This window comes from Acomys minous (genome assembly GCF_964271855.1).
Source record: "Acomys minous genome assembly, chromosome: 19".
In the NCBI taxonomy this organism is placed as follows: Eukaryota; Metazoa; Chordata; class Mammalia; order Rodentia; family Muridae; genus Acomys; species Acomys minous.
Window position 1 is genome coordinate 4,184,298 of NC_140499.1, and position 24,932 is coordinate 4,209,229.

The 24,932-nt window shown below is 36.7% G+C and overlaps 1 protein-coding gene across 6 annotated transcripts in view; it reads right to left on the bottom strand.

Moving 5' to 3' along the window:
- Positions 1-24,932, bottom strand: part of NAALADL2 (N-acetylated alpha-linked acidic dipeptidase like 2) — a 1,351,869-nt gene that overhangs the window by 161,692 nt on the left and 1,165,245 nt on the right. The window lies entirely within an intron of this gene.

The following is a 24,932-nucleotide window of genomic DNA, read 5'->3' on the forward strand; positions in this document are numbered from 1 at the left end:
TTCCTCCATGTGCAAAATTCCTCTTTATACCATGTGCAAAATAATTTAATAAATAAATTTAAGATAATTACATGTATTTTAAAGTCTCGGACAGATATATATTAATATTGTTTATATTTATCAATGTTTGAGAGGTGTCAATATACTACTAACACCCTTAAAATGGTTTTATTTACAGTATAAATATAATCCTGATTTAGGAACTTGAAGATTAATTGTGCTAAAAAATTTCATATCAACTTGACACAAGCTAAAGTCATCTGAGTGGGGGAATTAAGAGAATGCCTCCAGATAATCAGCAGCACTTAAGACTGTAGAGAATTTTCTTATTTAGTGGCTGACAGGGGAGGGCCCAATCCATTGTGAGTGGTGCCATTCCTGAGCTGGTGGTACTGAGTTCTATAAGGAAGCAAACTGAACAGCCAATAAGCAGCATCTGTCCATGACCTCTGAATCAACTTCTGCCTCCAGATTCCTGCTACCACACTTTGTTTTATAGAACTGTGTGCAAAATAAATCTCTTTCTCCCAAGTTTCACTTGGCCTTAGTGTTTCATTACACTAACTAAGACATGTTGGTGGCACAATAGTGGGGTATTTCTGTGACATTTCTGACTATGTTATTTTTTGATGGATTGTGGAAAAAGTTTGGAAATTTTAGAAAATCCATTGAGTGTTGAGAACTCAGTGGGATGTTTTGTGGGAGCTCAGAAAATAGGAATGTTGAAGGCAATGCAGAAGATATAGGCCTGATTTGTAAAGTGTCTTAGGGAAGTTTAAAATTTTGTTGCGGCTGTTTGTTATTTTCAACTAAGATTCTGTGGTTCTGGTTAGTTGGGAGTGAAGACTTAGCTGTGATGAAGAAGATTCCAGTACTACTAAAGAGAAACCTTTGCTAGAATACTTGATGCTGGTCAGCTGGAGATGATAAATCATGGTGATTAAGAAGAGTTTGCACAAACCAAGGACAATACATGCAGTTAACCTAGACCCTGTTCAGATCTAGGCAGTGGACAGCTCATTCTCCATGGTAGTTGGAGGGAGCAGAGACTACCTCTGACATGAACTGTGGTGCCAGCAATTTAACCACTTCCCATTGGTGGGGTGGCCCTGTGGGTACATAGAAAGAGGATGAGGGCTATTCAGATGATACCTGATGGATGATGGGGGGGGGTAGGTCTTTTTCTGTCAGAAGTATAGGGGAGAGGAATAGGGCAGAAGAGGGAGGGTGAATGGGAATAAGAAGATACAAACAAGAGAATAACAATTGGGATGTAATGTGTATAGATCATAATTATATTTAAAGAGGCAACTAGCATCACCGAGGAGAAATCTTCTGGGAAGTGTTTCATGAGAGACCCCCATACAGAAGGTATATTCCTTAGGGAGCCAAGATTGTACCTCAGCTGGCAGATGACCTTGATAGTGTAACAGTAACCCAAATGGACTGGTTTTGAATGAATTAAAGGGTCATTAAGATCAGATGAAAAGTAGTTCAGTATAAGGCTAGGGCAGGCAATTAATAAAGGGGCAGACTCAGTAGCAGTTGAATGCCAAGGAATGAAGGTGTCATAAAGTGACATAGAGGCTTGGAACCATGAAGAAAGTCTAGGAGAGGCAATTGGTAAAAGTGCAGCCCACTTGCAGCAGAAAACCCAGCACTATGGTGCAAGTACCAAAGGATGACCACCAAGAATCCAAGAATAGCAGTAGCATGGAGTAGAGACTGTTTGAGCTTAGAAGACAAACTGTGGGTGCTGCAGATGGCAGAGCTGGAGAAATGACACAAACCCTTCGGAGGAGCCCAGAAAACAGTGAGTTGATCCCAGAAATTGACCACTGCGTTATATACAGTTTTTTTTTCCTTTGACCTGATTATGACCATGCCATCACTATTCCCTCTTGAAGCCAGAAACTCCATAATTTAATTTTGATTTTTACAACAGCACACAGTTGAGAGACATTAAACATTTAAAAAGGACATAGGATTTTATTTATTTTTAACTTTTTATTGATTCTTTGCAAATTTCACAATATGTACCCAAATCCCACTCATATACCTGTCCCTTTGTACCTGCCCTCTGTCCTTGCAGTGTCCTTCCCAAAAGAAAACAACACAAAGTAACAAAAAGAAACATCTCATTGTGGAAGCTGTAGTGTGTTCCTTTTATCTACAAGGCATACTTGCAAATGTTCTTATAGGTGAGCCTGCCAGCTTTCCCCCACCCTCACCACAAGGATGAGCTCAACAGCACTTCCCCAGCTAGCTAACTTAGTGCTGCAGGGACATGGACAGCTCTCCCACCTGTTGAGATCAGGATGACACAGAGTAGATTAGATATTTTAAAGAGACTGGACTTTTGATGCTTGTGAATTTGTAAAGACTGTGTGACTTTTAAAGTTATTTATGTTTTTATGGTGAGATCTTGAGAATGAGTGAAAATGGAGAGGTGTGGATTAATAGTGATGTGATTAGTTGTCAACAGACAAGTGGTCACTTATGCTGGATAGTTTTATGTTAATGTGACCCAAGCTAAAGTCATCTGAGAGAGGGAACCCCAAACTAAAAAATGCTTCATTAAGGCACAGATATGGACAATGGACATTGATATCCTGCATCCTCCTAGTTCCAGCCCTGGATGATTCTGTCCCTTTTACTCATCAGGGTTGAACAGCTTCCTGAACAACATTGTAGAAAACTTCTGATCCAATTAGGACCACCATTGCAATCTCCTACTAAGCCTGGAATCTCTCAACATTTAGAAACTGAACCACAAATGCAATCACTAGATTGCTTAAACATTCTCTCCAATTTTGGGGGGCCCAATCCAAAGTATTATGTGCCCCAATTGAATCTGAAGAAAACTTAAGAGAACAATACTCCATTCCCTCAAAGGGAGGGGGTACAATTGTACAGGTTGCTTTATGTTTGCCTGATCTACAAATGCTTATTCTCATCGGGAGGTGGTCAGAAGTCATTATTGGTCTCATACAGAGAAAAAATGAGGGGAAACACAGGAACATCTCTCTTTCCCTTTATCCTGCATATGTAGGCAAGGAGATGGGAGCTGAAAAGAAAGAAAGGGAGATTTAGGAAGATAGAGGGAGATAGAACAAAAGCTAGATGATTGAACCTTCTCCTTAACTCAAGGCCTTAATTGCTACTTATAATGAAGGTTACGTCTAAGTCATTGCAATAGAATTTAATATATTGATACAAAACATGGCATGTCAAATAACTGGCAGATTTTAACACAAGAATATATATCCTAAGTTTAACAGATAGATATGACTCTATCGATATATGAGGTAAAATAGTTGAATAAGGTCATCAAAAGCCTCAGAGACACACAGAATATGGCATTTAAAGTTGTTCTTACAATCCTAAATTTCTTTGACAACAAGACAAGTTAACTCCTGACAACACCCAGCCAACCTCATAGAAGATGATGAGCATCAAAGAGCCTCCTGATGGACATGGCTTCAAAGGTGGCAAAATAACCACTGGGCAAAATGTCCTTGTTTCGCCACTAACAGAAGCTGCCTAAAAATAGGAAACTTAGATGCAGGCAGAGTCAACGGCCACACTCTGTCAAGTCAGGGTAAGCAAGTCCTCAATAGTTCCTGCCCTGCGAACAAGTCTGGCAGAAATATTAGGCCAGAAAGCTGAAGATGAGGCTCCAACGTTATAAAGTGAATTGGGGCACTGGTCAGGCAGTAAACTGTCTTACGTCAATTTGTACATTTTGGAAACTGCTAACCCACACTGCTGATTCACTCAGGAATTTAAGTTTTATTCCTATTCAAGTCTCTGAGGGGCGTTGAAGACAAGATAATATAGTTCTATAACCAAGTTTAACTGGTAAGGGGACAAGATCATTTTAGATCAAGATAAAGAAGTTAAGCTATTAGAGTTAAGATAAGATAGATATTGAATCTCTTTTGGAAATCTAGACCCAACAAGACAGGAAAAACACTTACTTTAAGTGAGACGAATGCAGATGGCCATGTCACTATGAATGTAACATATATACAACTCATTATTCTCATGATTGTCACATGGTTCTCCCTGCTGTATGTAGTCTGTTTTATACATGTGTAAAAAAATCAAAGTATTAAAAAAAAAGACACAGCTATAAGGAATTGTAAGTGGGGCCACCGACCTGAGCAGATAGTCCTAGATTCTATAAGAAATCAGGCTGAGCAAGCCATGCGGAGCAAGCCAGTATGGCTTCCATTGCCTCTGTTTTAGCTGCAGTGCCCAGGTTCCTGCCCTGCCTGAGTTCCTGACAATACTAAATATTCTAAATATTATATAGGACCCAATATTCAGCTGGGTTCAATGGTGCATGCCTATAATTCCAGCACTAGGGAAGGCCCTCTTCATTCACATAGTTGTTTTATGTTGCTTTCTCTATTTATCTATATCTATATCTACATCTATCTATGTATCAATCATCAATCAATCTATCTACCTAACTTCCATCTATCCATCCATCCATCCAACTATTCATTTGAGACAGAGTATCTCTATGGAGCCTTTGCTGTCCTGTAATAGTGGACAAAGCTGGCATCACATTCAGAGATTAACCTCTCTCTGCTTCTAGAAGCCCAGGACTGAAGGGGTACACCACCACACCTAATAAATTTATAATTTTATTTTCCCCCATTTGACCATGTCCCCTGGATGCAGAGGCCTGGTGGCACTCAGAGGAAGGATACCAGGCTACCAAGAAGAGACTTGATAACCTATGAGCATATACAGGGGGAGGAGGTCCCCATCAGTCACAGTCATAGGGGAGGGGATTAAGGGAAAAATGAGAGAGAGAGAGAGGGAGGAATTGGAGGATACAAGGGATGGGATAACAATTGACATGTAAAATGAATAAATTAATAAAATATATTTTAAAACTTATAATTGTAAGTGGTTATTTAGCATATAGTGTTGGTAAGGTAGTATTCTTTAAGTGTATGACAAAATCTTTATTACTACAATATTTAACGAATAACATTTGAGAATATGAAAGACCATTTTTTCAAATATTAAGACAGCACCATAGTTTCCTATTCATCTGAATATAACAGTTACATTGAAAATAACAATCATGATGAATAAACAAGTATTTTCAGAACATAACATAAAATAAAGAAAAGACTGAAAAGAAAATTGTAAAAATTTCAACTACATTTACAGTCACTGCGTATGATGCATGTTTAATACTGTTTTTTCACTGTAGGTGATAAATAGAAGTAAATTATCATTATTTAGAATATATTGCTAATTTGAATAAGTCTTTTATAGATTAATTCTTGAGAAGGATAAAGAATGATAAAATTCATATTGAATGGAACCTGGAGAACCTATCAAGAAAGTTTCAAAAATGAATAATGACCTAAGGATCTTTCCAGAATCTAGAGAGAACTTCAGTTTCTCTTAGCATTCTCTAATTACTTAATATTTAGCATTATTATTTTATTTCTTCAGATTGAATCCAAGAAATGACTAACCTTATTCTGTATGTACATATTATTCTACGCCTCTGATTGGTTTTCTTCTCATTTTTGAGTTATGTGTTATTTGTTGATAGACTAACCCTCATGTTTCATTTTTCACAGACTACGAGGTAGATTTGTTTGCTTATCAGTTCAGATTGATACCATCTAAGCTAATTATATTTTCTTCTGTCACTGGCTTGCATTTCATCATTTTTGCTTGGCTACAAAAGCTTCCTGAAATACTAACACGTGCGCAGGTGTGTGTGTGTGTGTGTGTGTGTGTGTGTGTGTGTGTGTGTGTGTGTCTGAGTGTGTGTACACATTTGTGTATGTGTGTATATATTCATTGTGTTCCAGCATATCACCATGTATGTTTTCCTCACTCTTTACTTTGAATGCCAATATTTGAATGTTGTAAAAGTAATAACATTTATCAAATCCTATCCTTATTCTAATTTATGTCATCATCTGTTTGATAGAACTATAAGAGAAATTTAGACTTTTCTCTAAAAGTTCCTACCCACTGCCATAGTACAGTTACATTTAACTTTCACTCCATGATGTGCATATGTCAAAGCTAAAGATAATATATACTCACTCCATTATAAAACCAAGTCCTACATGTCCTCCTTTAGTCTCTAAATCATTCTTTTGTTCTGAAAAACTCACTCATACTATTTTGTATTGCTTGTTTCTGCTCTAGCAACATGTTCTCCAACTCTATATTCTAATTTTCTCTATGCTTTTATTTATGATATTTTCTTCATCTTGCATTACTTATCCATTTCATTGTGGTCTATTCATGAATTGTTTTCTCTCTATATGCACCAATTTATTACACAAATTCTGCAATAATTCCCTAGTCTGTTAGATTTTTAAACCTGGGACAATTTTCTCATTAAAGTGACTAAAACTAGTCAGGATCTTTGTAAAACTCATTGAATGTCTCAGACTAAGAATGATGATCAAAATTCAATGTTAACATGATTGTCCTTTCCCCATCAGGAAATTCAGGAACATCTAATAAACAAAAGGCATAAAAACATCTTTCAAGAAGTAAATGAGAACTCAACTAAATATGTGTTTGACCATCATCACTGAACAAAATTAACTCTTTTTTGTAACAAAGAGTGATAGTTCTAAACCTTAGATGTACAGACACATACTTTTTCACAATGAATCCTGCATGTAATTTTGCTTTTAAAATATATAACTCTTAATATTTGAAAACAATTCCATATATATCATGATATTTGAGGGGTAGTTGCATGGAACAAATCATCTTTCCTGCATGCTTTGGAGTGGAATATACTGATATATTTGTGGGGATGAAATGGAGGTGCAATAAAATATTAGACATAAAGAACATTTTTTCATTCAGTATATAATGGAAAAACAAGTGATTAATACGCTATAATGGTTTAGTGCCCATTTATAATACCAGAATTCCTATGGTGAGATGGAAGCCAGAGATAGGAGAAGCCTCAAATATTCACAGAACACTTAGTCTAGGATACTCATAGATGAACAATGAGGAGTCAATTCCCCAGGTTGTTTTCTAATGTCTAAACTCACAAAAGCAATGCATGTTCTTACATCCACACAGAAACACACATACTTAAAAGAAAAATAAAATTAATAGATTGTATGTTTAAAGAAAGATATCAAGAAGTCAAAGTATCACTACTCATGGATGACATGATAGTATACATTAATAACTCCAAACTTTCTACCAAAGATGTATTACAGCTGATAACTACTTTCAGCAAAGTGGCTGTATAAAAAATCAACTTTAAAAAGTCAGTAGCATTCTTATTGAAATTCAAAACAGGATGAGAAAGAATTATAGAAATTACACCCTTCACAAAAGCCTCAAATAATATTAAGTATCTTGGTATAACTCTAAACAAGCAAGTAAAAGATGTAAGTCTCTGAAGACTCAAGTTTCTGAAGAAAGAATTTGAAGAAGATATCAGAAGTTGGAAATATCTCCCTTGATTGTTGATTGGAAGAATCAACATACTAAAAATAGCCATCTTACCAAAAGCAATCTACAGATTCAATGCTATGCCTGTCAAAATACCTACATTATTTTATCAGACATTGAACTATCAATTCATAACTTGCTTTGCAAAAACAACAAGCCCAGGCTAGCTAAAACAATCTTTATAATAATAGATCTTCTGGAGGAAACTCCATCCCTGGTTTCAAGCTGTACTATAGAGCAACAGTAATTTTTAAAAAGCATGGTACTTACATAGAACTAGGCTAGTTGATCAATAAAATTATATCAAAGACAAGGAAATAAATCCACACAATTATGGACACTTGATTTTTGACAAAGAAGCCAAAATCATACAGTGGAAAAGAGGACAGCATCTTCAACAAATTGTGCTGGCCTAACTGTATGTCTACATGTAAAAAATGCAAATAGATTCATATTTATCATCCTGTACAAAACTGAAGTACAAGTGGATTAAACACTTCAACATAAAGCCAGATACACTAAATCTATTAGAAAGAAAAGTGGGGAACAGCCTTGAACTCATTAACACAGGAGGCAATTTCCTGAACATGACACTAATAGGTTCTAATATCAACAATTAATGAATGTGACCTCAAGAAACTGAAAAGCTTCTGTAAGGCAAAGGATACTGTCAACAGAACAAAACATCAGCCTACAGACTAAGAAAGGATCGGTACCAACCCTACATCCAAAAAAGGTCTAATATCCAAAATATGTAACGAACTCAACCAAATAACCCAATTAAAAAAGGGCTACAGAGTTAAACAGAGAATTTTCAACAGAGGAATATCCAATGGCTGAGAAGAATGTAAAGAAATGCCCAATGTCCTTGGTCATCAGGGAAATGGAAATAAAAATGACTCTAAGATCCTTAGACTTATCAGAATGGCTAAGAACAAAAACTCAAGTGCCAGCACATGCTGGTGTGCATGTGAAGAAAGGGGAACACTTCTTCATTGCTGGTGGGAGTGTAGACTTATACAACCACTTTGGAAATCAATCTGGTGTTTTCTCAAATCCTTGGGAATATGGCTACCTCAAGACCCAGCTATACTACTCCCGGCCTCCATTCAACAAGGACATACACTCAACTATGTTCATAGCATCTTTATTCATAATAGCCAGAATCTGGAAACAACCTAGATGCCCCTCAACTGAAGAATGGATAAAGAAACTGTGGTGAGTTTACACAGTGGAATACTATTAAGCTATTGAAAACCAGGAAATCTTGAAATTTGCATGCAAATGGATGGAAGTAGAAATGATCATTCTGAGTGAAGTAATCCAGACCCAGAAAGACATGCACGGTATATATTCACTTATCGATGGATATTAGTCCAACATAGGTGCCCTTTGAGAGACTCCACAGACAGACTCTGGGCAGATATTGAGATTTGTAGGGAGGAGTGGGGAGATGTAGGTATGAGAAGGGTCAGGAGCTCCAGAGGAAGACCACAAAGGCCTTCAGATCTGGACATAGGAGGTCTGCACAAACTGATGCACCAACTAAGAACAGTGCATGCAGAGAACCTAGATCCCCTGTTCAGTTGTAGCTGATAGACAGTTGATTCTCCAAGAGTGGGGAAGGAGCAGATCTGCTTGTAAGCCTCGAACATGCAATCGGGAGCCCACAGTTTGACCACTGGCCCTGTTCATGTTGGCCTTGTGGGCACACAGAGGAAGTGGCTGAAAGCTGTGTTAATCAGGCATGATAGGCTGTGGCTAGACAGTGGGGTGGGAGAGTGCCATTGTCAGAGGTCTAAAGAAGGAGAATAGGGCAGAAGAGTGAAGGAGGGTAGGAATAGGAAGACAAGAGTGAGCAGATGACAACCTGGATGTAATGTGTGAATAAATTATAATAAATTATGACTTAATATAAAATATATATATTATATATGTACATATATAGTCTCTATGCTAAACTATCTATTTTTTTCATTTATTAATGAAGCCATCATTCGTGATTTCTTCTGAATGCAACTACAGTGAATGTGAAGTAAGTAGAAGCCCTTCAGACATGCTCTTCCATTATATGGTACTTAGTGAGTCTGCAGCTTTGAACCAGAAAGCCAACTATATTGTCCCCACATCCCAGTAAACTATCCCAGGCTTCTATTTGTATGCTCATCATCAGTAAATTTAATACACACATGTGTATGAAATAAGAGTTGTCTCTTGCTGTTCTTTACAGATGAGCCTGCGAGTTTCTCTGACTAGCCTGACATCGTAATGTAAATATTTGGTAGAACTGTATACAAACCGTGATGTACCTGGCTCCACAGCCAATACCTTTATTCCAACATTACACTACTTTCCCACTGCCAAGCTTCTTCTAAACCAAGATTCTGTGCACTGAACAAACGAGGCAACTCCAAACTCGGTTCCAATTTCTCCTCAGCCCTATGTCTACTCTGCATAAGTAACTGAAGCACTACTAACGACTTCAAGGCCATAATCAAAGACTCCTTCCTTAGAAAAAAGAAAGTTGAAACTCAAAGTCCTGAATATATTTCCTTCAGTGCAATAATCTCTCTGCAATCAAGAAGATACACATCAATACTTATATTTAATATAGGAAATGAAAACAGTTGTAGCGTTTGAACGACATCGGCATTCATTATGTTATGGAAAAAGGGAAGAAGTAATTACAGCCATAAGTTTTGAAACATAATGTTCTCATTGCTTCTCAACATATATATATATATATATATATATATATATATATATATATATATATATATTTTTTTTTTTTTTAAACAGAGATAGTGTGAAGTTTAAATAAAAGAAGAACCATCCAATGGTCAAATGTGAAACAATATTGGCAAATTAATTTCTGAATGCATTCTTTTTTATATTTTAATTATATTTTCAGGTTCTATGAAGTTCTATACATGGGACTGGATAATTGAAAATACTCAGGTTACCTTTATTGGCCCACTTCTTTTGATTTAGTATTCTAATTTTACTCCTAGGAAAGGCATTAAAATTTTTAATTCAATTTAAATACATGAAATAAAGCATAGGCTATTCAAATGACTACATTTTTTCACAGAGTCACAAAACACAGTCCTACAGATATGCTGTGTTTCACAAGGGTCTGTGCATAGTTAGTAAATATTGTGGAATTTTTGAGATGTTTGTGAGAGAAAAGAAATACATAAAACCTAATATATAAATATTTTAGTATATATTATACACATTAAAACATTATTTTATATTCTAATTAACTATATATAATTAATGCTTTATACATTAATATTTTATATATTGTACTGATCTCAAAAACAGAGGATAAAATCTATAAATTTATAAATATAAATGGTGTGTGTGTATAATAGTAGATGTGAAGATGCTGTTATCTAGTGAACTGACAGTCATAAATAGTGACTCTGAATCTGCTGTGCACTAATATCTAGTATGCTTGAACTGCCAGAAAGTGATAACTTGTGTATTTTTGCATGGTTAAGCTATTCTTTTTCTTTTTTTGTCATTTATCTTTTAATTACTTTTCTAAGGACCACCATCATTTGAATTTTTCAAACATACACCCTCAATGGTTCAGTTAATCTGTACAACTTTTGCTGCCTGAGATTTAACTTCAAATGAGAAAAAAGCAGACCACGGTGAAGGCTGGTATCAACCCGAGGATGTGGGAACAATAAGAAGCCATGTTTCAGCCCACCTGACTGTCAACAAGTCTGGTTTGTTGGAAGAGAGTTCAGGAGCAGCAATACTTCAGGATATTCTCATCTATAGACTTCAGAATTTTCTTATCTGCCATTTTTATTACCTAGCCAGGAGCAAGACTGAAGAAAATCTGACTTGGATTCTTCCAGGTGCTGAGCATTATGAAGAATACATTTTTTTTGTGATATCAGGAAAAGCATAGCCATACTTCATAGGAAAATCATGTCTTGCTTTGGGAAATTTGGCAGGGTTGGCCAGGTACACTCAGTTTTTTCCATCTGTGTAATAGGGCACCTGTGCTTCCAGTGGGAACATTCATTTTAGAATGGGTAGTCCCCGTAGAAAGAATGGAACAGGTTTGCACAGAATGTCTAGACATCAGTCATAGAAGGTTGTAGTAACAACCCTGCCACTTTTTTCCATTGCAGCAATGGCTAATTCTGAAACCAACTGTTTCTCAACATTAAGTTTCTCCTGAAAAGTGTCAGCACTCTCCTCACCCACCTGAATCCATAATCCCTTTTAAGTGCCTGGTCACAATTCTCCCATTTATCAAGTGGGTTAAGTCAATAGCTTGAGTTGGATCAACTTGCCCTAAATTAATGAGATGCTCCAGTCTCCTGAGACTCAAGGGCACGCACTGGTGCCTGAAACTATGTCCTTAATTAAATCCATATTTTAGGATTCGGATGTAGAATGGAGTTGCGCTTCGTCAAAGCCCAGCCTAGACTTGGTTCCTCTCTGCCTTTCTCCTTTATGGCCTCTGACACATTTCCTACCTCTTATCTGATCTCTTGAATATATTTCCCACTTTCTGGAATCAGGGTTGAGCTTCAGGTTGGCCAGGTTCACTCACAGCAAGGATAGCAGCAGGTCCAGCCTGGTCCTGCAGCCCCATGCCATGACCCACTATTTTCGAGGGAGCCCTCTATTTTAGGGTTTCTGAGGAAAATTTTTCTGGAACTTAGATTAAAGGATAATCCCAGGAAGTTTATAATGAATAGTACTGAAAGAAACCTAAGGAGATTATTATTATTATTATTATTATTATTATTATTATTATTATTATTATTATTAATTATATCCTAGAGTATGTAACTATGTTCCAAAGGTACATAAGCCCTAAGCCCTGGAATCTAACTTAATACTGTACAACAGTACACTGAATAAGTAACCTTGTACTCCAAGAAGAGTCCCAGGCCCTTTTTTTTCTTCTTCCCTAAGGAATTTATATTTATTTTTTATTTTAATTTTATTAATTTATTCAGATTATAATTAAATTGTTGTCCCATCACTTGTATCCTCCCATTCTTCCCTCCCTCCTGCTTTCACCCTATTTCCCTCCCCTAGGTCTATGACCCAGGGGGACCTCCTCCCCCACTATATGGTCATAGGCTATCAAGTCTCATCTTGGTAGCCTGCTTATTCTTTGTTTGAGTGCCACCAGGCCTCTCTGCCAAAGGGAGGTGGTCAAATATGCAGCACAAGAGTTCATGTCAAAGTCAGTCCCCCACTCTCCACATAAATGTGGAGAATGTCCTGTCCATTGGGTAAATCAGAGGAGGGGTTTGGTGTTTAGTATTGTATTGTCCTTGGTTAGTGCAATAGTTTGAGCAGACCCCCCATGGGCCCGATCCAACCATCACAATGTTCTTCTTGAAGGTGTTTTCCAGCTGAGTAGTATTCCTATCTACATCATCTTGTATTTTTCCACCTGCTTCTGTACTGTATGAGAGGCCTTGACCCCTCCTCATTAAAAGGCAGTCTCTTAGAAGGGATGACCCGCTGTCTAAGTGATTCTTCAACCCACAGTCCCTCACTCGATACGTCAAGGTATTTGCAGTTAATTAATCAAGTTATTTCCCAGCTTAGTTTCTGTTTCAAAGACCTATCCTTCAGTGAAAGTGGGGTGTTGAAGTCTCCCACTATTAATGTGTGGGGATCAATGAGTTGTTTAAACTTTGTTAATACTTCTTTTACAAATGTGGGTGCCCTTGTATTAGTAGCATAGATGTTCAAAATTGTGATGTCTTTTTGGTTGACTTTATCTTTGATGAGTATGAAGTGTCCTTCCTTGTCCCTTTTGATTAATTTTGATTGAAAGTCTATATTATTAGATATTAGAGTGGCTACACCAGCTTGCTTCTTGTGACCATTTGATTGGAATATTTTCCCCCAACCTTTTACTCTGAGGTAATGTCTGTCCTTGTGGGTGAGATGTATTTCTTGAATGCAGAAGAATGTTGGGTCATGTTTATGCATCCACTCACTTAGTCCATGTCATTTTATTGGAGAATTGAGACCATAGATGTTGAGAGATATTAAAGACCAGTGGCTGTTAAGTCCCTTCATTTTTGCTGTTTGTTACAGTCGAGAGTTTGTGATTTTGCGATGGTGTAGTTATCTATTTCCTATGTGGTTTTGGTTGTAATTTGACCCTTTGGCATGGAGTTTTTCCTTCTAGTACCTTCTGAAAATCTGGATTTGTAGATAGGTACTGTTTGAATTTGTTTTTCTCATGGATTATCTTGTTTTCCCCATCAATGGTTATTGATAGTTTCCCTGGGTATAGTAGTCTGGCCTGGCATCTGTGTTCTCTTAGGGTTTGCAGGACCTCTGTACAGGCCTTTCTAGCTCTCATGATCTCTTCTGAGAAGTCTGGTGTAATTCTGATAGGTTTTTTTTTAACTGTCCTCTTGTTGTTTTGGTGTCTCTGATGTTGGGAGTTAGCTTCTGGTGTCCCTCACTGGTTGATAATAGATAGTTGGTGAATGATTATAGGTCACATGCCCTTGCCTGTGGGGATCAGAGAGGATTTCCGTGGAACAGGCAGGTGATCTGGTTTCCATTCCAGGTGATTTTGCTCTACACCTTAGGCTCTGGACTGAGTCAGCAGAAGTAGGTTTCTGTCTTGACACTTTCACATTGCTGCTGTAATTCTGATAAGCTGTTTTGGGACCTAGAACAAGGTCATCACAAAAGCCCTCTGCTTGGGTAGGTTGATCCTAGGTGCCAGTCTTTCCTGCTGCTTTGTAGCCAAAACCCAAGATGGATCAGATTTTCTGAGCTGTAGCTGCCTTTTAGCTCTGCCTCCAAGCTGCCTGCACTTTCCACAACCCTGTAGCCCTGGCCATTCACAGATCCTCGGAGATGTAGTCACCTTATTTTTTTTTTGTTTGTATTGGTTTTTTAAATATATTTTATTAATTTATTCATATTACATCTCAATTCTTATCTCATCCCTTGTATCCTCCCATTCCTCCCTCCCTCCCTCCCTCCCATTTTCCCCTTACTCCCTTCCCCTATGACTATGACTGAGGGGGACCTCTTCCCCCTGTATATGCTCACAGGGTATCCTGTCTCTTCTTGGTAGTCTGCTATCCTTCCTCTGAGTGCCGCCAGGCCTCCCCATCCAGGGGATGTGGTCAAATATGGGGCACCAGAGTTCATGTGAAAGTCAGACCCCACTCTCCACTCAACTGTGAAGAATGGCAACTTTTAGGTCAGCCATTAGACATTGCAGGGGTGTCTAGACTCTCCCGAGAGCATGAGAGATCCGGCCGGGAGCTGATCCAGTTAGGTTCTATCCGCTGGTGAGTGTAGGATCCCAGGAGCCCAGAGACAGGACTGTTTCAGACTGCAGGTAGGCTCCAAGGTGCCTACACTTTCCGTGACCCTATAGGTCAGACTGCTCGCAGATCCTCTGAGCTGTAGTCAACTTTTAGTTCAGTGTTTAGACAACGCAGGGGTGTCCAGACTCTCCCAAGAGCATGGTAGATCTTGCCAGGCCTGTGGGAGCTGATCCAGTTAGGTTCTGTCTGTTGGAGAATGCAGTATCAGGACTGTTTCAGACTGCGGGCAGGCTCCAAAGTGGCTGCACTTTCCACGACTCTGCAGCCCAGACTGCTCATAGATACTCTGAGCTGTTGTCGCCTTTTAGGTCAGCAACTAGATACCGCAGGAGTGTCCAGTCTCTCCCGAGAGCATGGGAGATCCTGCTGGACCTGTGGGAGCAGACCAATCTAGGTTCAAACTGCCCCTGTTTGGAGGCTCAGTCCATTGTGTCCAGCTCTAGTTTGGGCCGAGGTAGGCCCATGAGGTGCAAGCCCATCTAGCTGGTTTTGTTGGGCCCCGCCGCCTGTGTTTCCACTCGGCCTGGGCCACCTCTGCAATTTGATGTGGAGTGTTTGGAGGGATCCAAGGGCTGTTTCACCCTACTCCCTGAGACTCCTCAGGCCAACGGCTCTGGTGTATCACTACCCCACACAGTGATTTTTGTGCTTTATAGGTCTGTTGCATCCTGCAGGTAGGTTCCTTTCGAGTGTCTGGGGAATGGGTTCAGGACCTCCGGGGTGTTGCTTATCCTGGGGCCAGGCTTACCAGTGGTCTGCAGAGTTTGGGACCCCACTCACCTATAGTTCTCTAAATCCAGCAGTCTGTGGCTTCAAGTCCCTGGTCTCCATGCAGTAGATCAGATACAGTGCATACTGGTTGACGCCATCTTGGAACCCATACCACAGATTTTTTATCCATTCTTCAATTGGGTTATTTCTTTGGTGGTGTTTAATTTCTTGAGTATTTTATATATTTTGGATTTAAAACCTTTGTCAGATATAAGGTTGGTGAAGATCTTTTCCCAGTCTGTAGGCTGTCACTTTGCTCTGTTGCCAAAACTCCTTCTCTAGATCCACCTGGTCTTGAATTTCAGATCCTCTTACTGTCTCAACATGCTGGGTACCTGGATTTACAAAGTCATTTCTATCCTAGCCCTTATGTTTGTCTTAACCATTATGAAATGAAGCATCAGGATAAAGTATCCTATAGGAATCACATTTTCTCAGGCAGGATCTCAGCCTGTATCTCTGACCATCCTGAAACTTTCATCCATTCTTCCTCATCCTCCTAGTGCTTGGATTACAGGCATCTGCCACTGCACCCAGTGTCAATTTATGTTACAGTCTGATCCGTAAACAACAATAACTCATATGATGTTTTTATAAATCAATGTGCATTGTAATGAAAGAACTCTCCTTTTTTACCTTTAGTGTTCTACCTGCATTTTGATCTTAAAGTATTTTGTCTTAGCAAACATTGAGAAGAGATTACAGTTTTCTTTTTATTGTTCTGTTTTGTCAGAATGTCCTTACATACTATGTTTAAATCTGATGCTGTGTGTCAGTTCCAGTGCTTCATTTTAAAAATCATTTCATTGTTCCAAAATTTGAAATTAAACTCTAAAAAATGTCCATAAGTCCTCCAAGACCATTATGTGAGTGTGAGAAATGAAAACAATGATTTTGTTGATTTTATTAAAAATATGCATGCTTCTTTACAATTATATCTGAGCCAAAATTTTATCCTTGGCCAGCTGATGTGTATTCATAGCTTCACATAGCCCTGTGTCCAGATGTAACTCTACTCAATGAGTATTACAGCCTTAGAAACTTTTGTAGGAAACTTCATGATTTTAAAAGAATAAAAATAAGCCAAAGGTGTTACATAATGTTTTCTACTGAAGCAATAGCTGCATGACCGAATCTCAAGATAATACAGCTTTGCTGATTGGTAGGAGACTCAATAGACTATAAATGCTAAATATTATTTAGAAGGTCAATTCACCACAACACTTAAATATAACCTGACTTCACAGCGACATCTTCTCACTTAAGCCATAGTGCTTAACATTTAAACTATGATGTCATTGAAAAAGAAACACTAGTCTCTGGTCGGCCATTCTCTCTATGCTGTTCCATCTTTATCCCTGCATCTCTTGTAGGCAGGGTAAATTTTGGGTGAAAGATTTTATGAGTTGATTAGTGTCCTCCTCCCTCCACTCGAAGTCCTGCCTGGCTATAGGATACGGCCACTTCAGTCTCCCTCACCCCTGATGCTAGGTGTCTCAGCTAGATGACTGGCTCAGTTTGAGACCCACCCCATGAGAGGGTGCCAAGCTCTGTCACTACTGATCCTCTGCTATGCTTGCAGACAGGATCCTAGGATAACTGTCTTCTGAGGAACTCCACCCAGGAGAGGATCAGAACAGATGCTGAGACTCACAGCCAAATGTTAGGCTTAGTCCAGAAACAACTTGGGGTGGGTTGATATGGGGACTGGGCCAGAGCTTCACTTTTCTAAGAAGAAGGGGAGGAGGGAATGGGGGAATAGGGTAGGAGGGTAGGAAGTGGAGAAGAGGGAGGGTGCTGCGATCAGGATGAAAAGTGAGTAAATACATAAATAAATAAGAACAATGAATAAGTAAGCACTTATGGCCACCAGATAAGTCAGTGGGTAGGGAGCTTTGTATTAATCCTGGTCACCTGAATTCAATCACTGGAATGCGTATGTCAGAGAAGAGAACTAATGCCCACACGTGCATTCATGTAATTCATGTACCAACCCAAATCTCACACACAATATAGCAGTAAGTAAATATAATTTTAAAAATAAATATTAATATAGTTACTTTTTAGAGACCTTAGCATAGTTAGTTAATGCAAATAAAATACTGAGGGGAATGTAGTGGTTATATACAGTTCTTGATAATTGCTTTCGTAAAAAAGACATTTTTTCACAAGTATTTTAACTGCATTTATTGAATCTATAAAGTAGAACTCCAGAAATAAAAATGATTAATTCCATACTCTCTTTGTTTCCATTCATAAATTGTTTCCTTCATCTTAAATGTTGGATTTCAACTTTCTAATTCAATCTATTAACTTTTTCTCAGAATTTTAATTCCTTGAGCATATTTGGTATTGCACAATCTTTCTCTATTGAAATGTACTCTTTTTTTAATTAATTTATTCTTGTTACATCTCAATGGTTATCCCATCCCTTGTATCCTCCCTTTCTTCCCTCCCTCCCATTTTCCCTTTATTCCCCTCCCTTATGACAGTTCCTGAGGGGGATTACCTCCCCCTGTATATGCTCATAGGGTATCAAGTCTCTTCTCGGTAACCTGCTGTCCTTCCTCTTTGTGCCACCAGGTCTCCCCCTCCAGGGGACATGGTCAAATGTGAGGCACCAGAGTATGTGAAAAAGTCATATCCCACTCTCCACTCAACTGTGGAGAATGTTCTGACCATTGGCTAGATCTGAGTAGGGGTTTAAAGTTTACTGCCTGTATTGTCCTTGGCTGGCGAAAAAGGCATCTCTTTACTTAACAATTATTCAAGAAAGTAAAGTATCTACACACACATGTTCCCAAATATATATGAGACTATGTCAGTCTGTTTTCAAAACATTCAGGAATTTTTATTATGAGTAACATTCAATCCTGCAAATCACATGACAAATTTTAGCTCAATTAATTCTAAAAAATCTGATGAAATAAATATTATATAATTTATAGATAAATTGTGGCAAAATGTGTCTGAATATAATCAATAAACTAGGAAATGAACCTTTAAACACTGTGCTCTCAAATATTATTAGATATATTGGGTCCCAGTGCTGAGAGCAAAAAGTGGACACTAACTCCCATCCCTAACCAAGAAGCTATCACCACCGGGGATCTGATCGCTAAGGAAAATTTAGTTTTATCTTGGATATTTTGTTTGTGACCCTCGTCTTTAATGGCTGAGCCATTTCAATATGCTCAGCTTTAAATTTAATTTTTAGCCTCATAGTATATAATTCCTTTTCAGCCATTTAGGTGAAATTATTTCTTGCATTACAAAAAGAAGCTTTTTAGAAGCTTAAGAGGAAGGATGCTTTTCCAGAGAACACAGATTCAACTCTTAGTGACAGTTTTAAATCATTCAAAACTCCAGATCTAGGAAATCTGATGCCCTTCTCCTGCCTCAAAAGGCAGCAGGCATATGTATGATACACACACTTACAGGTAGGCCAACATTCATATGCATTAAAATAGATTATTCTATTTTAAAGAAAAGCTTTCTGAACAAAATTTTAGTATGGAAATAAAATGCTGATTTTAATGATTGAATGGAGTTTCATTCAGTATATATAAACCAAACTTAAGGGTTGGCCCCATGCCCATCAGTAGCTAACTAACTCAAAATGAACTCAATGCATTTTTGTAAACTGTTTGTCTCATATGGTGTGTTTGGTCAGTTTTAGTCTTACTGGTCTTAAGATTTATGCTTAATAGATTAGATTTTCTAAGTTTTTGTTTGTATGGGGCTATTTGTGTCTGTCTGTGAGTGTGTATGTGTGTGTTTGCTTTATATTCTAGTTTCTTCTTTATTTGTTTGTTTGCCAATTTGATTTCAATACTTAGAGAGAAGAAGAAGAAGAAGAAGAAGAAGAAGAAGAAGAAGAAGAAGAAGTAGAATGGAGGAGTAGGAGGAGAAAGAGGAGGTGAAGGAGGAGGAGGAGGAGGAGAAGGACAAAGAGAAGATGTTGATGACACGGAGTTGAGTAGGTGGGGAGCAGGAAAGGAACTGGAAGGAGTTAGATGTTAAAAGAATAAAAAACATGATCAGAATATATTGTTAGAAAAATATGTTCAATTAATAAAATATTTTTAAAACAACAAAATATATTGCCTTTAACATGGAATGTAAATTCTAATACATTGAAAGACACAATATGAAACTCCTAAAAATAAAAATATAAATCAAATTTTCACTTCGTGCACATGAAAAAAATAAACAACTCTTTTTAACATAATTTTTAAAAATCTTGCCTTGTATTTCCTTATTATTGAAGCTTGTCACTTCATCTGGAACTTTAAACTCATGTCACAAGAATTGTATCAAATTTTTCATAGAGAATGTATAAATCTAGAATTTATATATTGTGTTGCCTTCCAGAAACTGCTGACTTAAAACCACGAATAAATCTCTATTGTCACCTGACTTATAATTAAATGGCAGAAAATGACAAATGTCCTATAACCTCAGATATTGAGTGGTTTAATGATTTCTCTCTTTGTAAAGAAAATTGCTGTCTAAATTATCAAGAAAGCAAAAGTTTACTATAAAATTAATATAACATCCTATCTTCATGAGGAGCTTCATCAGTGTAGATAAGGAACGACAACAGATGCTTAGATGTGCAGTTGTGTATCAAGTCCCAGGACACTTTTAATCATAAATGGCTCAAAACCTTTGGCGTGTGGTAGAGACTCACAAATTACATGGCAATACAGAATTTCATCTGCCACTGCGATGTAGACTTATACCAAGTAAGTTACAAGGTGGGGAAAGAAAAACCAGTAGTTCCAGATCTCATAGGGGAAGATGTTGTCCTCATAATGAGGATACCAATATTTGACATGGTCTTTTGTACAACGTGGTGTCTGAAAAGGCCTCAAGTTAATTTAACAACTTTTTCAGAGGTCAGAGACTATTAGCCTTCTGAAAAGCTTTCTGCTCAACAGTTCCTCTATACTTTCCTCAAGGATTTACTTAATCAACTGTAGAAAAATTGAGGGATTTGAAGGTTTTAACGTTAAAGGCAAAAAAAAATCTCAACATGAGTCTGAGAAGAAACAAATGCATTATTCAAACCTAGAACTACATCTCTTCCTTGTCAAAGGCGTTTACCAAGAAATAGGAAGGAATTACCATGAAAGAATTGACCTCCTGTTCCATAATCTGGGTAAAAATATCCAGGGAAAGTAAGCTTTGAGCAGTAGCTTATCTGGATGTTTCCATTTAGCATATGAACAACTTTATATTGATTTTATAAGGATTCCCCAGAAATATGAGTTATTTCCATTTCATTTATCACTTACTAGAGGCTAAATGAAATTCTCCATTTTTTTCATGCATGCCAGGGACTGTAGGTAGATTCGATTTCAGGGACTAAGAATGCTCTCTGGAAAACCTTTCAATTGAGGCAAAGGTTTTCTTTTGCTAAGTTCATTCAGTTTAATCATTCTTTCTATTTATTCACTGGAGCATCAGTAAAGACACCGAGTTAATTCTGAAATAGTTTAAAAGAAAAAAAATCACATTTAATTGAATAACAAGGTGTTAAAGAAAAGAAACACTACTTTATTCCTGAAAGAGAAAATATGTATGACTACATTTGTCTCTACATTTGTCTTTAAAGATCATATTTAACTCTACTTCCTAGATTTATACAGTCTCCAGCATAGAACAGAATATTTCCTTAATAAATTAAAATGTGAGAATTGTATTCTGTATTATGTACATTTAGTCATTTTTTGATATTACAGATTCCATAAGTTTCATTCAGGAATAATCAGTTATCTCAGTCCTCTCCAGTCCTCATGACAGGGAAATCAAAAGGACATCGAGATTCTACTCCTCAAACAATGGGTCACTTCTGATTAAACTTCCATTGAACATGGAGCTTTCAGACTTAAAACAAATTACTTCCTTTCCCTTTTTAATTTGGATCTAATTTTCTGTTGCCCTCAGGTTTTTCAATAGTAATTAATTGATTTATTGAATCAATGGAGGGAGATTTAAAGTTGGAAAAAATGAAGAAAAAATGGTGAGGGAAGATTCTCTTTTATTTGTGACTCACATTTTTACCAATGACTTAATTCTTTTTCATTGTGTATTTGAACTTACCAAGTTTCACATTTATCAGTTTTTAGGGATATTCCTATATAATTTCATCTAAGATTGCTTATCATTTACTTCTAGAAAGTGTCTTAGTTAAAAGTCTTTACAATTACTGTTTAGTCCTACTGTTGTTCAATAGAGTGACTGAAGCCAAAAGACTATTATTCCCACAAAATTCTGAATACAATCAGCGTTGTGCACATAGTTTAACAAGAATTTTGGCCTGATTTAGAATTCGGGCTCTACTAGTTACCATGGAAGATCCACTAGAACAGTTGGTTCACAATTTCTCATGTGCATAGTGTAGCTGTGATCCAGAGATGCCAGAACCATGGTATATATTATATTTATAAAAAGTTACAATTAAGTAGTACAATAATAATATCATGCTACATTATTAAGTTTTGAATGAGAAAATACAATAAGGAAAACATTTGGAATTTTGACTGTTGATATTCATGAGACTTTAACCTATCAATATCTATGCATTCTATTTGAATAGATTATTTTTTCAAAATTGTACATGATAAACAAAAATACATGAGAATAGTGGCTTTTCATTACTGAAAAAAATGCTTGAAATATAATCGAGTAATTATGTATTACTTAATACCTAAAATTAAAATAGTAAGTAATAGTAATTCACTAACAGACCAACTAGCCTCTAAGGTTCTGTGGCTAATGTATTGTATCCTCCTATATTTATTGTAATGTGAGAATGAACCGGCTGCAATATCTATTTCATGACTTATGGCTTGTTTGACTAGTTAGATGCACATCTTCTCCCTCCCTCACTACTCCCTATAAATGCTTCCAAACTCATGGTCAAAGATGACAACCTTCCTTGATAAAGGAGCACTGGCCTTTTTCAACAGTTTATGAGTTGTTGAACTCCTTGTGAGAACCTCCAAGTAGGCTCTGAGAAATAGTTTATTGAGCTATAGATCAGTATTTGCACATTTTCAAAGAAAAATAAAACCAAGGCTTTGCTTTTGTAAAAGAGAAAAATTATAAGAGAGAAGAAAAATATAAATAATAGAAAATTATATATAAATACGAGATGGGATATGTTGTCATTTACCTAATGACACATGACCATAAGCATAAATGTCTGTGTGCATGTGTGTGTACAATAGACCTTTCAATCCTAACAAAATTTTTTATTTGTGTTTATAACACCAAAGACACATTTTGTGAATAGGTGTGTGGTCTTTGTACATGTGTGAAGACACAAATGTTATGTAAAAGGGGATATGTAAGTAAGAAGTTATTTAACAAAGTATGCTGTCAGAGAAGGGAATTCACAAGAACTACTTTGGAGCAAAAATTGAAGAAAAGATGTCCATGAGCTTGAAAAAGAACAAAAGGATATATGAAGGCTTGGAGGATGAAAAGAGGATGGGAAAATCATATAATTAAATTATAATCCCAAGAATAGTATAAATCACATCCACTTTTTGAGCTTAATCTTGGAGGATACAGAGACAGAGTATAGGAGTATTGCCAGCACAATAGAAGGAGGCATACACACATGGATGAATACATTGCTTTGAAGCTGAATCATCTTTTCTTGATGTTAATTGACTACAATGTCTAAGTCAAGCAATAGCAAGGACATGGAGCAGTAGAGCTCACAGAAATTCTAAATGAAATATCAGGGGACTTAGAACTTACTTGAACATAATTGAGAGATACTATTGAGCTTTAGAAAAAAGAGCCAGGAAGACAGATTATATTCTTTCAATGTCACCTCAACTCTAACGTTCAATGATTGTAAGTCCTGTGCATGATTATGGCACTGTACTAAAATACACACAGAAATTCATCCTGAATTTACAAAAATTCTCAGTAATATATATTATTCACTTTTATAGCATAGGTCTTATCCACAAGCTGATTATTAAATATACATTGTTTTTATATTTATTATGAACAGGTGAGTATATGCTGGAAAAGATACTTGTACAACAAAGCCTTTTCACAATAAACAAACCATACTTGATTTATAATTTGTCAATTTACCATCACAGCTCAGCCATGAAAGCTATCACTAGCAGAATATGCTGATAAAATCTGTTTACAACTAATGTCTTCATATGTGAAATTTTCAGGTAACAAAGTTTATTTTCCTATTTTAGCCAGACTGCAATAACAAAATTTCTTAATAGCATTGTATTTGGTAATGTCCAAAACATATAAGCCAGATTAATAATGATTACTTCAGCCTTTATTTATATAATCATCCCTATTCTATAATGACCTGCTATCAGACAGTATTGTTCACAAAACAATTCTCTTTTCTTGATTTATTTAAAAAGGCTGGTAAAAGTAGTGCTTATATGATATAGTTTTATATTTTTCATCTTTAAAATAAATGATCCATTAACATGATAAATGGATCGATGTTGGAAAATCACAGCAAATATTATCTTCTTAAATTTTAACAAATATATATTTAAATGAATATTAAGATATATATTCTTTTTTCAGCTACCTGTCTTACATAAGAATGCTTCAGGGCTGAAAACATTATTAGAAATATAGAAGGCTTTCATTTTAAAGCCAAAAGTGTTGAAAAACAAAAGAGGTAATCTAACCAACAAAGGATCATAGTTATTGGAACAGCTATTGAAAGATTTTTAAAGCCTCATTAAGAAACAAATGCTGACTCTGGACATAATACTGTTATTAAATATTTCTGATAGTCTTCTAAAACAGCCACTCAAAATTGCAACTCTTCACACCACAAAAATGACCAGTGACTTTTAGCAGGAAGGAGGGAGAGGGGATTAAATAATTGTGCCCATCAAGTTCTATTCAGTTCTCTTTGCAGAATTGAGATTTTGGCCTGTTGCCTTGTTTATGTACTTTAATTGGAGCAAAGAAAAGCTGAGGATAATACAAAATGAGATCTGAAAATGTACTTTAACCTTATTTACCAATTGAAAAAATCATACACATAGTCACAAATACTCACATCCATATAGTTGTAAAGATCAAAGTGGAAAAGTATGGATGAGAATGGAGATCATGTATTCAACAGAGTTAATGCCATAGGTAGATTGTGTTAAATATATAGGTTGTTTGTATGCTAATCGTATAAAGATATAGATACACTTTCTTCATTCAAAATCTTTTGATGCTTCCTCTTAATGGTCTCACTCTAAATTTCCACATAGGTCTTTGAGTTTATAAATCTTTCAGAAGCCTACTTGCTTC